Below are 15,125 nucleotides of genomic sequence, written 5' to 3'. Positions count from 1 at the left end.
CATGTTAGGGAATTAAAGCGGGAGCTGGATGAATTTAGGATCATTCGGGAGGCAGAGGCTGTCATAGATTAGAGTCACAGGGAAGTAGTTACTCCAAGGCATGAAGAAAGTTGTGTCACTGGTCAAAGGGGGAGAAAACAGTCAGTGGAGGGATGAAAAACATGAATACTGTTTTGGATACTGTTGAGGGGGATGACTTACCAGGGGTAAGTAAGCATTGGGGCCCAGGTGTCTGGCACAGAGCCTGTCCCTGTTGCACAGAAGGGAAGGAGAGAAAGGAGGAGAGTGTTAGTCATTGGGGACTCAATAGTTAGAGGGTCAGATAGAAGGTTCATTGGGTATGAATGAGACTCACAGTTGGTGTGTTGCCTTCTAGGTACCAGGGTCCGTGATGTCTTGGATCATATCTTTGGGGTCCTGAAGGGAGAGGGTCACCAGCCTCAAGTTGTGGTCCATGTAGGTACCAACGACCTAGGTAGAAAGAGGGATAGGGATGAAAGGCAGGATTTCAGGGAGCTAGGGTGGAAGCTGAGAGCTAGAACAAACAGAGTTGTTATCTCTGGTTTGTTACCTGTGCACGTGATAGCGAGGCAAGGAATAGGGAGAGATATCAGCTGAACACATGGTTGCAAGGATGGTGCAGGAGGGAGGGTTTCAGGTACTTGGAAATTGGAGCTTATTCTGGGGAAGGTGGGACCTCTACAAACCAGACGGTCTTCACTTGAATCAGAGGGATACTAATATCCTGGGTGGGAAATTTCTGGTGCTATTCGGGTGGGTTTAAACTAGCTCAGCAGGGGGATGGGAACCTGAGGTGTAGTTGCAGTGCAGAGGGGAATGAGAGTAGTGAGGACAGGGACAGGATTTCAGGTTCACAGGAATGTGCTGGCAGTCAGCAAGCTGGCTTGAAGTGTGTCTATTTCAATGCCAGAAGTATCCAAAATAAGGTAGGTGAGCTTGCTGCATGGATAGGTACCTGAGACTTTGATGTGATGGCCATTTCGGAGACATGGATAGAGCATGGATAGACATGGATGTTGCAGGTTCAGGGTATAGATCTTTCATTAAGGCAAGGTGGTAAAAGAGGGGGAGGTTTTTTTTTTAGATTAGATTACAGTGTGGAAACAGGCCCTTCGGCCCAACAAGTTCACACCGACCCGCCGAAGCGAAATCCACCCATACCCCTACATTTACCCCTTACCTAACACTACGGGCAATTTAGTATGACCCTGCACATCTTTTTGGATGGTGGGAGGAAACCGGAGCACCCGGAGGAAACCCACGCAGACACGGGGAGAACGTGCAAACTCCACACAGTCAGTCGCCTAACGCGGGAATTGAACCCGGGTCTCTGGCGCTGTGAGGCATCAGTGCTAACCACTGTGCCACCGTGCCGCCCCACCTAACAAGGTGTGGCCTTGTTAGTCAAGGATAATATAACAGTGGCTGAAAGAACTTTTGACAAGGACTCGTCTACTGAGGTAATGTTGGCTGAGGTTAGAAACAGGAGAGGAGAGATCACACTGCTTGGAGCTTTTTATAGGCCTCTGCAGAGTTCCAGGGAGGTGGAAGAGAGGATTGGCAAAATTATTCTGGACAGGAGTGAAAGGAACAGGGTGGTCATTAAGGGGGGCTTTAACTTCCCCAACATTGACTGGAAATGATATAACTCTAGTACGTTGGATGGAACAGTTTTTGTCCAAAATGTACAGGAGGGTTTCCTGACACAGTGTGTCGAAGGGCCAACAAGAGGGGAGGCTACACGGGATCTGGTGCTTGGTAATGAACCAGGCAGATGTTTGATTTAGTTGTAGGTGAGCACTTTGGAGAGAGTGACCATAATTCAGTTACGTTTAGTTTAGCAATGGAAAAGGAATAGGTGCATGCCACAGGTCAAGAGTTACCGATGGGCAATTATAAGGGCAATTATAATGCGATTAGGCAAGAATTAGGATGCATAGAATGGGGTAGCAAAAGCAGGGGATGCAGACAATGGAAATGTGGAACTGTTTTAAGGAACAGATATTGCGTGTCCTTGATAGGTATGTCCCTGTCAGGCAGGGAGGAAGTGATAAGGTAAGGGAACCGTGGTTTACTACAGAAATTGCATCTCTTGTTAAGCAGAAGAAGGAGGCTTATGTGTTAACGAGGCAAGATGGTTCAGATGAAGCGATGGAGAGTTACAGATCAGCTAGGAAGGATTTAAAGAGAGAGTTAAGAAGAGCAAGGAGGAGACATGAGCAGTCTTTAGCAAATAAAATAAAGGAGAACCCTAAAGCTTTCTATAGGTATGTGAGGAATAAGAGGATGACTAGGGTAGGAATAGGACCAATCAAAGACAGAAGTGGGAAGTTGAAGGTGGACCCTGTGGAGATCAGAGAGGTGCTAAATGAATATTTCTCATCGGTTTTCACTCAGAAAAAGGAGAATATTGGTGAGGAGAAGAATGAGGTACGAGATATTAGACTAGAAAGGATCGAGGTTAATTACAAACAGATGTTATCAATTCTAGAAGGAGTGAAAGTAGACAAGTCCCCTGAGCTGGATGGGATCTATGCAAGGATTCTCTGGGAAGATAGGGAGGAGATAGCAGAGCCTTTGGCTTTGATATTTGAGTCATCATTGTCTACAGGTTTAGTACCAGAGGACTGGAGGATTGCAAATGTTGTGCCCTTGTTTAAGAAGGGCAGTAGAGATGACCCAGATAATTATAGACCAGTGAGCCTTACTTCTGTTGTAGGAAATGTTTTGGAAAGGATTATAAGAGATGAGATTTATAATTATCTAGCAAGCAACAATTTGATTTCAGATAGTCAAAATGGTTTTGTCAATGCAGGTTGTGTCTCACAAACCTCATTGAGTTTTTTGAGAAGGTGACCAAGCTGTTGGAGAATATGCAGAGGCATGGGATTGAGGGTAATTTAGCAGTTTAGATTAGAAACTGACTTTCTGAAAGAAAGCAGTGAGTGGTGGTTGATGGAAAATATTCAGCCTGGAATCCGGTTACTAGTGGTGTGGCACAAGGATCTGTTTTGGGACCACTACTGTTTGTCATTTTTATTAATGACTCAGACGCTGGCATAGGTGGATGGATTTGTAAATTTGCAGATGATACTAAAGTCAGTGGAATAGTGGACAGTTTAGAAGAATGTTACAGATTGCAGGGGGACTTAGATAAACTGCAGAATTGGGCTGAGAGGTGGCAAATGGAGTTCAATGCAGCTAAATGTGAGGTGATGCACTTTGGGAAGAATAACAGGAAGGCAGAGTACTGGGTCAATGGAAAGATTCTTGGTAGTGTGGATATGCAGGGGGATCTTGGAGTCCATGTACATAAATCCCTAAAAATTGCCACCCAGGTTGAAAGTGCAGTTAAGAAGGCATACAACGTGTTAGGTTTCATTTGTAGAGGGATTGAGTTCCGGAGCCACAATATCATGCTGCAACTATACAAAATGTTAGTGCGGCCACACTTGGAATACTGTGTACAGTTCTGGTTGCCACATTTCAGGAAGGATGTGGAAGCATTGGAAAAGGTGCAGAGGAGATTTACGAGAATGTTGCTTGGTCTGGAGGAAAGGTCTTATGAAGAAAGTCTGAGACGTGCAAAGAAGAAGGCTAAGAGGGGATTTGATAGAGATATACAAGATGATCAGAGGATTAGATAGGGTAGACAGTGAAAGTCTTTTTCCTAAGATCATGACGTCAGTTTATACGAGGGGGCATAACTACAAATTGAGGGGTGATAGATTTAAGACAAATGTCAGAGGCAGATTCTTTACGCAGAGAGTGGTAAGGGCGTGGAATGCCCTACCTGCCAATGTAGTTAACTCAGCCACATTAGGGAGATTTAAACAATCCTTGGATGAGCACATGGATGACGATGGGATAGTGTAGGGGGACAAGCTGAGAATAGTTCATGGGTCGGCGCAACATCAAGGGCCAAAGGATCTGTTCTGCGTTGTATTGTTCTATGTTCTATGTTCTAACACTCCCCAGGACCTTACCATTAAGTGTATAAGTCCTGCCCTGATTTGCCTTTTCAAAATGCAGCACCTCACATTTATCTAAATTAAACTCCATTTGTAACTCCTGGGCCCATTGGCACAACTGATCAAGATCCCATTTTACTCTGAGGTAACCTTCTTCGCTGTCCACTACACCTCCAATTTTCATGTCATCCACAAACTTACTGTTCATATCCAAATCATTTATATAAATGACAAAAGGCAGTGGACCCAATACCGATCTTTGTGGCACACCACTGGTCACAGGCCTCCAGTCTGAAAACCAACCTTCCACCACCACCCTCTGTCTTCTACCTTTGAGTCAGTTCTGTATCCAAATGACAAGTTGTCCCTGTATTCTATGTGATCTAACCTTGCTAACCAGTCTACCATGAGGAACCTTGTCGAATGTCTTACTGAAGTCCACATAAAACACGTCTACCACTCTGCCCTCACAATCCTCTTTGTTACTTCTTCAAAAAACTCAATCAAGTTCGGGAGACATGATTTCCCGTGCATAAAACGATGTTAACAACCCAAATCAGATCTTGCCTTTCCAAATACGTGCAAATCCTATAACTCAAGGTTCCCTCCAACAACTTGCTCACCACCAGTGTCAGGCTCCCCAGTCTATACCATTACCATCCTATTATTCTGACAGATTTCTGAGAACTCTTTATAAATTTGTTTCTCAGTTTCCCGATTACTATTATGGAGTCTATAATACAATCTCAATAAGGTGATTATCCCTTTCTTATATCTCTGTTCCACCCAAATAAATTCCCTGGACATACTCCCAGGAATATCCTCCCCAAGTACAGCAGTAATGCTATCCCTTATCATAAACGCCACTCCCTCTCCATTCTTGCCCACCCTCCATCACCCACCCAGTCCCTTTCTATCCTTCTTATAGCTTTTGTTTCCTGGAACATTAAGTAGCCAGTCTTGTCCATCCATAAGCCACATTTCTGTAATTGCTATGATATCCCAGTCCCATGTTCATTTGTCTTCCCTGTTAGACCTCTTGCATTGAAATAAATGCAGTTTAATTCATCAGTCTTACCTCATTCAGTGCTTTGTCCCTGCCTGCCCTGACTGTTTGATTTGCTTCTTTTCCCAACTGTACCAGTCTCAGATTGATTTCTTTCCTCACTATCTCCCTGGATTCCCTCCTACCTTATTAGTTTAAATCCTGTCTGAGCAGCTCTAGCAAATCTCCCTGCCAGTATATTAGTCCCCTTCCAATTTAGGTGCAATCTATCCCCCTTGTACAGATCACTTGTACCCCAAAAGAGATTCCAATGATCCAAAAATGTGAATCCTTCCCCCATACACCAGCTCCTCAGCCATGCATTCATCTGCTCTATCCTCCAAGCCTTACCCTCACTTGCTCGTAGCACTGGGAGCAATCCAGATATTACTACTCCCAAGGACCACCTTTTTAAATTCCTGCCTAACTTCCTATGTTCTCCCTTCAGTGTCTCATCCAACCAAACACACTTGTTGCAGACATAATTATCAGTGACATGGAAACTCTCCCCAAACTCCCACATCCAACAGGAAGAGCATATCACTCTACCAAAAGCTATCTTTGCACCTTAACAATTTACAGACCTAGAAAATAGCACAGTCTTACTGCTCTAAAATACATTGCCCCAAGCTAATTTATTATCTATGTTTTATATTTTTAAATTTTAATCAAGAGACATCTCAGTAAAACATAAAACCAAAAGTAACCTGTTTTACTCACTATTAAAAAAGACAGCAAGGTTACACTTAAAAACCATGCACTTATCTGTTCCTGTGCTGTGAGCTCTCCCACATAGGTTCCTCTGAGGTCAGCTGTGAATTTTGCTGTTTGTTAATTTTTCTCAGAGACACTCCGATGCCCAGAGATACATGAATTCAAAAAGCAAAGGCAGCAGCTGCGCATGTTCCCTGCTGTGTCTGACAGCAATGTAAGTTTCTTTCTCACTCTCTCTCTCTCACGGACCATTTGGTCTCTGCCTTTGTCTCTTTTCCTCCCTTTTAAAGTGCCGTTGTTTTGATCTTCCTCCCCAAAGTTCCAAAACAATGCAACAGCTTATAAAACAGTAATTGCTGCTCCTGCAATTCAAGGAAATCAGCTCCAACACCTAAAACACCTCAAAAAAAGGAGCAGCTCCTTACAGCCACAATTTTTGTGCACTATTTGTTTACATCCTTGTTTCAGTGTCATATATTACAGAAATGCTTTAAAATAAAAGCTTAAGGCCTTGAGTGTCAGAAGATTGAATATTTTTAATACATCTCAGCCATTAATTACAAACAAATGAGCAATTTGTGAATCAACAGTTTGATTCATGCCATTAGTTCATCACTAGGTGGCAGTAGATATTAAATAAACCGAAGATGGAAAATTCATTTTTGAATACAACGGAATGGCTAATGCACAGAAAGAAGCTGCTATATCCATTGAGTCTGTGCCAGTTCTATGGAAGAACAATTTATGCAGTCCCAATCCCTTGTTATTTCCTCATAGCCTTGAAAAAATATTTTACATCAGATGACTTTGAACACCTCAACTAAATTTTTCTAAACCTCTTCTCCAAAGAAAACAGCCACAACTTCTATAATCTATTTACATAACTAATACTAATTGCTGGAACCATTTGTGTGAATCTTACTAATCTTTCTCAGTACCTTCTCTAATGCCTTCACATTCTTCCTGAGAATGCCCAGAATTGGATGCATTTCCTTGGGTGAGGCCGAACTGGTGTTTTAAAAAGTTTTATCGTAACTTCTTACCAAAAATATTGACTTCACACTTCACTGAATTAAAGTTCATCATCATTTGTCCACCCAATTTACCAGCCTGTCTAAGCTCCTTTGAAGTTCCTCACAATTCACAAATTTCCAAGATTTTTAATATACAAATTTTGGAATTGTGCTGTGTACATGCAAGTCTAGATTGTTGATACACATCAGGAAAAGCAGAGGTCCTAATTCCAATGCTGGAGAACCTACAATACGCCCTCAAACAATCCAAAACAAAAAGTACTCTGCTTCCTTTCACTTAACCTTGCTTTTACTGACTCTAGTGCTCAACATATTAGCTGTAATTTTGATCACAAGTCTAATTTGTAGCATTTTACCAAATGCATTTTAGAAATTCAAGTGTATCATATCAATCCTATTAGCCTCATCCATAGTTAACGTCATCAAATCATCGTCAATCATGCGGATTAGTGAAAATTGCATTTGAATTCTAAAGCTTGCAACATTCAATGCACTATTATAAGAATTATTTAAATAGTATATTTATGTTATGGGGAATTCCAGCAAATGTGTGAAACACAATTTTAGGATAATATACTTTTTATAACTATCTAGGAAGCATTTTTGGATAATGTATTGTGAGTTTTTACTCTCTCAGAATAAGCCTGAATTAAGAATTTATGAATCTAATGATAATCAGTTATGATTTTACTGAACTGGGAGACACACAATAGACTGTTTATGCCAACAGCTTACTAAACAAGGTTAAAATTTTTAAAAAATATCTTGAACTGATTCTGAAGTTCTGAGGACAACATAGCAGCCGATGCAAGACACAGATCAAGCAATGGAATTGCATAATAAAGTATCTACTATAATAGAAGGCATTTTAAAAGTACTAAAAATACATTTTGAAAACATACTTCACATATTTGTATAAAAGGCAATCCGTATTACACAGAATTGCATTGAATTGACAGTACAGAAACAAGCCATTTGAGCCAACAGGTTGTCTTAATGATAATATTAATGTGCCAGGCAAGCCTCCTCCCTTAATACTTCATCTCACCTTGATTTATTTTTCCATCTCTTTCTCCCTCCAGCATTTATTTCTCCTTGCTTTAAATGCTACTATGTTACTTGCTTGAACTGTTTTATGCAACCTGATTATTGTCACACATACTGAGATACAGTGAAAAGTATTATATTGCAAACTATCGAAGGAAATCATACCTTACATAAGTACATCAGGATAATGGAACAGAATGCAGAATACTGTATAGAGTTACAGATACAGAGAAGGTGCAGAGAAAGATCAACTTTCATCAGATTTAACAGTAGATTTAACCGAAGATTGTTAGTAATTCTGACAGATTTCAAATTGAGATTTAAAAGAGTAAAATGATTATAATAGAAGTAAGTAGATGATCTGCTGGGGACAGCTCAAAGAGTTGCCCCACTCCTGCGCCATCTTATTCATTGTGCGACATTTATTGTTATATTGTAAATGAGGAATTTCACCTTCAAATCACTATCTATGAAAAGGTATTTTGTTTTGGATTGCTCCTTGGATTCTAGAACTAGGATGCATGGCCGAAGAGGGTGGTACATGTGTAGAATGAGCTGCCAGAGCGAGTGGTGGGGGCTAGTACAATTACTATATTTAAAAGGCATGTAGACAGGCATATGAATAGGAAGGGTTTAGAGGGATATGGCCCAAATGCTGGCAAATTGGACTAGATTAATTTAGGATATCTGGTCAGCATGGACGAGTTGGATCGAAGGGTCTGTTTCCATGCTGTACATCTCCATGACTCTATGGATCTAATTAGGGCCAGACTGTTCAGGAGACATGTTAGGAAGCACTTCTACACACAAAGGGGAGTTGATGTTTGGAACTCTTTTCCACCAATGGAATGCTAGATTAGTTGCTAATTTAAACCTAAGATAGATAAGTTTTAGTTGAGCAAAGTTTTTCTGGGATATGGACTAAAGGCAGGTGTATGGAGGTTGGCCGCAGATCAGCCATGGTCTCATTGAATGGTGGAACAGGCCTGAGAGGTTGAATGTCCTACTCCTGTTCTCATGTTCCTATGACTTGTCATGAATTATTTTATATTTATGGCCCCTAAATTTGTGTTACAACACTGTTAGAGACAATTAACATTTAAACAGAAATACAAACACCCCATAATTAATCTAAGGACTAAACCAAAAGATTGAAACAGACCTTAAACTTCATTATATTTTAATTGAACAAAGTTGGTAGTATTCACTTAATATTATAGTCTATAACTGCTTATGGTAAGAACTCCCACAGGGATTCTCTTACGCATTAAAACAAAGTTAAAGTGTAGTTACTTCGCTAGAGATCAACTAAAAGTATGCCACAGAACTCCAGAATTCATGTTATTCTTCTTCAGCATTCCAACTATTTTCCAAGGTAATTAAAAAAGAAAGTTCTGGATAACCTGCTGCGGATGGATGGGGAGTAAGGGTGGATGGGTGAAAGGGTCAGTGTGGTGGGGAAAGGACTCCTGTCCAAAGATATGGGTGCTGAGGTGAAGGTGATGGACGAAAAGTTCAATGCCATATCATGTCCGAAATTCATTCAGGTGGGAGTGCTAAGTCCTTCGCTGAGCATAGATCATTTGGTATCAGAGAGGGAAAGGTCAGTGGTGATGGCAAATATAAGGCAATCTTGCAGAATTAGAAAAAGGGATTGAGTCAGAGGGAAGGAGAAGACAGGAAGAAATCTGAGGGGCATCTCTAAGTTTTTGGAGCTTGAGTTCGCTAGCTCCTGAAAGAAAGAGAAAAACATTTTTGGAGCATCAAATGATATGAAGAATGAAATGAAACTGGGACCAGAACATTTTTGAGATAGTGAAGGAGGTGCTATAATATTGTGCAAAAGTCCCCAGTATTAAAACATATGAGCAGAACCTTGGACTTTGGGCTTTTATGAAACTATGCTGAGCCTATAAGGAATAAATAAAATCACCAGCAGATCTGGGAACATTGTTCAGCTTGTATTTCCAAGTTACACCTCCTCTCTGAAACAATCCACCCGAAACTCATGGAATCTAGCTCCGAGACAGCTTTTACACCTCAGGCTACATAGCTCAGACGTTGTGGAGCCTAGGTCGGTAATGTGAAAGGCCTCAACATCCAACATCAGTTAAAGGACATTTACACCTTGTCTAACAATCGGAAAGCCAATTAACCTCAAACAGAACATTAGCTGAACAATGAGTTATGGACTTGGCACAGAGTTAACAGGGCCCACAGTCAGTATAACTGTCAGCCCTGATCTCACCTGCGCATCTTCAGAGCCAAGACCCCAGAGAAGTCCAAACGAAAGGCCAAACAGAGAAGCCGAATCGGGGAGCTGAACCAAGCGCATCACTGGAACAAAGGACACCCAAGATGGGGGAGCCAATCAATAGATCCTCAACAGAACAGGCTGAACCACTTCCAAACAAAGAGTTTCTGAACACTGACCTTTCCAAACTGAGAACACCGATGGCCAGGACGTCAACAACCGATCACAACCATCAGAACCAAAGATCGACAACTCAAAGCAAAAATCAACTCAACTGATACCACAAGCCCTCAGACACAACCCGAGGTGAAAACCGGACTCACAAAGCCAGCAGAAGGTAAAGAAAACCAGGTAGTTATCTGGTAGATCCAATACACACCGAACCGCATCACCGGACACAATCCAAACTGAAGGGGTTGCTTCGTTCAAAGTCCTCAACCATGCTCCGGTACAACAAGCCAGGACAGCCAGGCAAATTTCAAAACCGTGTTCTGATGGGTGAGCAGATCTCCTGAGACCCCAAAGTTCCAACATAGCTAGCAGTGGGAGGTGGATAATGTCAGTGGATTGGGACTCTAGTGATAGGAATTCTGATTAGTAGCATACTCAAATTCTGGTGTCCGTTGCTGTGTAATAGTAAATAGTTGTGACTCTAATAGTGCTAATCTAACCAATAATATGTTTAAAGTACTGCTGCTTCCTGTATATTAATTTTCTTAAATTATTGAATTACCTATTTCTTGTATTGTTATTATCTTTTTGTTCACAAATAAGTGCAGAGATTCTTTTGCCCTTAAACATCTGTCTACTGTCTCTTCATTTCACCCTAAGTAATAAAGTCCAGTGTCCAGAACCAGAGAGTGGGAGCAATTCGGACCACTTTAAGGTCAGAAATATAATTGACTGCAAATCAAACCCCTACAGTGCCGCTAAAGAGAAAGGTGTACAGGTTATGGCCCATTGAACTGTGAGTGAATCTCAGGTTACAGTGGGATCGGCTGTCTGAGGAGTATTGTATGTCTCGAAGATACTTGTAATCCTGGTTGGATTCGAAACATCCAGGATGGAACTTCAATTTGAATCCAGGTGGTATAAGGCGGAACTGGAGAGGAAGGAGAATGTGAGTTTTGATAATCACTTTAATAAATTCTTGGAGGGAAATAGAAAGTAATGAAGGTGAACAAGCCAAAAGATTAGAATGGAAATCCCATCTAAGAGAAGAATAGCATCTCTTCAAAGTGGGCATACTTGGAAGAGAAATGGCAGTGAATGAAACATTCAAATAAAAGTGAAATACTGTAGATACTGGAAATATGAAATAAAAAGAAAGTACTGAAGAAGCTTAGAACGTGAGGCACAAAGGCAGCATGTGTGGAGAGAGAAACGGAGTTAATGTGTCGAGTCCAGAATGACTCCTCCAGAGTGAACTGAAAGGTGCTGGACATTTTTGTTTTTATATTTGTAGACAGAGGGAGGAGGAGTGCGATCAGGTAACCCATGATCTCCAGGACCGTTCGTGAAATATTGATAGTTGGTTCATGAGCATGGATAAAACCTCAAAATGTAGAAGCCAAGTTTAAACGCAGCCGGATTCTCCAATTTGCAAACTGCAGAGCTGGAGCAGACAGTGTTTATGCAGCCAGGCCTTGGATAATCAATTTACAATTGAAACCAGAGAGCCCTTGGACTGCCTGGCCAGGTACTAATAGCCACATTGTTTCAGAATGAACTGTTGTTTACACTTCCAGTGAAGCTGCTTTCTTCGAAGAATATTACATAGACCAGGTGGCATCCAGGTGCACAGTGCATGAGGACAGCACTTGACAGTTAAAGGTTCAAAACCAAGTTAGTCAGGATACACTTAGCCACCTTTCACTTTACAACAGGAGAAGCAAGAGGAACAAAATTGTGAGGATGTAACAGTACTGTGGCTACAATAGTAGGTCAGAGGTAGACAAGCAGGAGGCTGGAAGAATGCAGCAAGCCAGGCAGCATCAGGTGGAGAAGTCAACATTTCAGGTATAACCCTTCTTCAGGATTGGGTATGGGTGTAAGGGGAGCTGCAGATAAGGGGGTGGGGGGGGGGGGGGGTGAGGGGGCACAGTGAGGTGGTGAGGTAGGGATAGGTGAACACAGGTAGAGGGTATGACCTGGTTGGTCGAGGGGAGGAATGAATCTGGTTTGTAGCTGGAAGGAAGGGTTGATCAGAGGAATGGAAGGGAGGGGAAGGGCTGGTAGGGAGTCGGGGGATGGTAAGGAAGATTATTTGAAATTGGCGAATTCAATGTTGAGTCCTCCGGTCTATAGGCTGCCGAGACAGAAGATGAGGTGTTGTTCCTCCAATTTGCAGTCAGAGGCTAGGAATTCTCCAGCTAATAACTTACTTGTAATCATAGGAGGTATAGTTAGTAAGTTTGCAGATAACACCAAAATTGGAGATGTAGCGGACAGCGAAGAAGGTTACCTCAGATTACACGGGATTTTGATCAGATGAGCCAAGGGGCCGAAGAGAGGCAGATGGAGTTTAATTTAGATAAATGTGAAGTGCTGCATTTTGAATAGGCAAATCAGGGCAGGACCATAAGACATAGGAGCAGAATTAGGCCATTCAGCCCATTGGGTCTGCTCTACCATTCAATCATGGCTAATAAATTTCACATCCCCATTCTCTCGCCTTCTTCCCGTAACCCTTGATCCTCTTGACAATCAGGAACCTATCTATCTCTGTCTTAAATACACTCAATGACCTGGCCTCCACAACCTTCTATATAGTGAATTCCACAGGTTCACCACTCTCTGGCTGAAGAACTTTCTCTTTATCCTGGGGAGTGTTGCTGAACAAAGAGACCTTGGAGTTCAGGTTCATAGTTCCCTAAAATGGAATCGCAGGTAGATAGGATAGTGGAGAAGGCATTTGGTAGCTTTCCTTTATTGATCAGAGCATTGAGTATAGGAGTTGGGAGGTCATGTTGCGACTGTACAGGACATTGGTTAGGCCACTGTTGAAATACTGTGTGTAATTCTGGCCTCCTTCTTTTCAGAAGGATGTTGTAAAACTTGAAAGGGTTCAGAAAAAAATTACAAGGTTGTTGGGGGTTTTAGCCTATGGGGAGAGGTTGAATAGGCTGGGGCTGTTTTCTCTACAACGTGGTTGCTGAGGAGTGACCTTATAGAGGTTTATAAAATCTGAGGGGCATGGATAGGGTAAATAGACAAGATCTTTTCCCTGGGATGGGGGAGTCCAGAACCAGAGGGCCTAGGTTTACTGTGAGAGGGGAAAGATTTCACATAGAGGGTGGTACATGTATGGAATGAGCTGTCAGAGGAAGTGGTGGTGGCTGGTACAATTACAACATTTAAAAGGCATCTGGATGTGTAAATGAATAGGAAGGGTTGAGAGGGATATGGGCCAAGTGAAGGCAGTTAGGATTGAATTAGTTTAGGATATCTGATCAGCATGGATGAGTTGATCCGAAAGGTCTGTACGTCTCAAAGACCCTATGACTCTCGAAAACCTGTTCACAATCTCCTAGGCACAAATCAGGAGTGCAATGGAATACTCCCCACTTGCCTTACCAACCAGGGCAAAGCACTCCTTTCGATTGACACCACATCGACAAACATTCACTCTCTCCACCATCGTTGTTTAGCAGCAGCAATACGTGCCATCTGGAATTGAATAGCAATTTATTGTCATGTGTATTTTGACAAAAAAAGTGAAACGTTTTATAAGCCTCCTTACCATGGTGTCTGTATTAATGACATAAGTCATCGATCAGAAGAAAACAAAAGTAAAAATTAAGGCAAAGTTAATCTCAGATCAACTTCGGTTTGGAAAAAGTTGATTAAAATGACGGCCATTGGAGTACCTTGAAGCCATGAAGAAAAAGTACTTGAAGAAAACCTCCACACTGCGACGAGGAACAAAAGAATAACAATTTAATTTCAAAAGTCGTTGAGGAATAATTTTCTTTTTAGTTTCAGAATAACCAATTTTTAGTAGTAAGGTAAAGAATAAACAGTATTTACATCATCCGCCGACATTTCCACCACCTCCAAACAGACCCCACTACCAGGGATATATTTCCATCCCCACCCCTTTCTGCCTTCTGCAAAGACCGTTCCCTCCGTGACTACCTGGTCAGGTCCATGCCCCCCTACAACCCACCCTCCCATCCTGGCACTTTTCCCTGCCACCGCAGGAACTGTAAAACCTGTGCCCACACCTCCTCCCTCACCTCTATCCAAGGCCCTAAAGGAGCCTTCCACATCCATCAAAGTTTTACCTGCACATTCACTAATATCATTTATTGTATCCGTTGCTCCCTATGCGGTCTCCTCTACATTGGGGAGACTGGGCGCCTCCTAGCAGAGCGCTTTAGGGAACATCTCCAAGACACCCACACCAATCAACCAAACCGCCCCGTGGCCCAACATTTCAACTCCCCCTCCCACTCTGCCGAGGACATGGAGGTCCTATGCCTCCTTCACCACTGCTCCCTCACCACCAGACGCCTGGAGGAAGAACGCTTCATCTTCCGCCTTGGAACACTTCAACCCCAGGGCATCAATGTGGACTTCAACAGTTTCCTCATTTCCCCTTCCCCCACCTCACCCCAGTTCTAAACTTCCAGCTCAGCACTGTCCCTGTGACTTGTCCTACCTGCCTATCTTCTTTTCCACCTATCCACTCACCCTCCTTCCTAACCTATCGCCTTCATCCCCTCCCCCACTCACCTATTGTACTCTATGCTACTTTCTCCCCACTCCCACCCTCCTCTCACTTATCTCTCCACCTTTCAGGCTCTCTGCCTGTATTCCTGATGAAGGGCTTTTGCCTGAAACGTCGATTTTACTGATCCTCGGATGCTGCCTGAACTGCTGTGTTTTTCCAGCACCACTCTAATCTATTCTATAGCCCTGCAGAAATTCAGCTAAATGGCAAACCCACAACTGCTACCATCTAGAAAGGCAAAGATGGCAGAAATGAGAACATCATCACCTGCTAGTTACCATCCTGACTTCAATGTCAAAATCCT

At 42.4% G+C, this 15,125-nt stretch overlaps 1 protein-coding gene across 3 annotated transcripts in view; it reads right to left on the bottom strand.

Moving 5' to 3' along the window:
* Positions 1–15,125, bottom strand: part of LOC122549999 (putative tRNA methyltransferase 9B) — a 115,525-nt gene that overhangs the window by 84,405 nt on the left and 15,995 nt on the right. For 2 of the 3 annotated variants that reach the window (XM_087988356.1, XM_087988351.1), the window contains one exon: positions 356–471. The exons of the other annotated variant lie outside the window; for it this stretch is intronic. The gene's annotated coding sequence lies outside the window, so the exon portion shown is untranslated. The remainder of the gene's footprint in view (positions 1–355; positions 472–15,125) is intronic. 3 annotated transcript variants of the gene reach the window in all.

This window comes from Chiloscyllium plagiosum, unplaced genomic scaffold (assembly GCF_037043375.1).
Source record: "Chiloscyllium plagiosum isolate Xiang-an unplaced genomic scaffold, Cpla_swu_hap1 HiC_scaffold_1, whole genome shotgun sequence".
Lineage (NCBI taxonomy): Eukaryota > Metazoa > Chordata > Chondrichthyes > Orectolobiformes > Hemiscylliidae > Chiloscyllium > Chiloscyllium plagiosum.
Note: the sequence above shows the minus strand (reverse complement) of the source record. Positions and strands in the feature narration are given on the sequence as shown.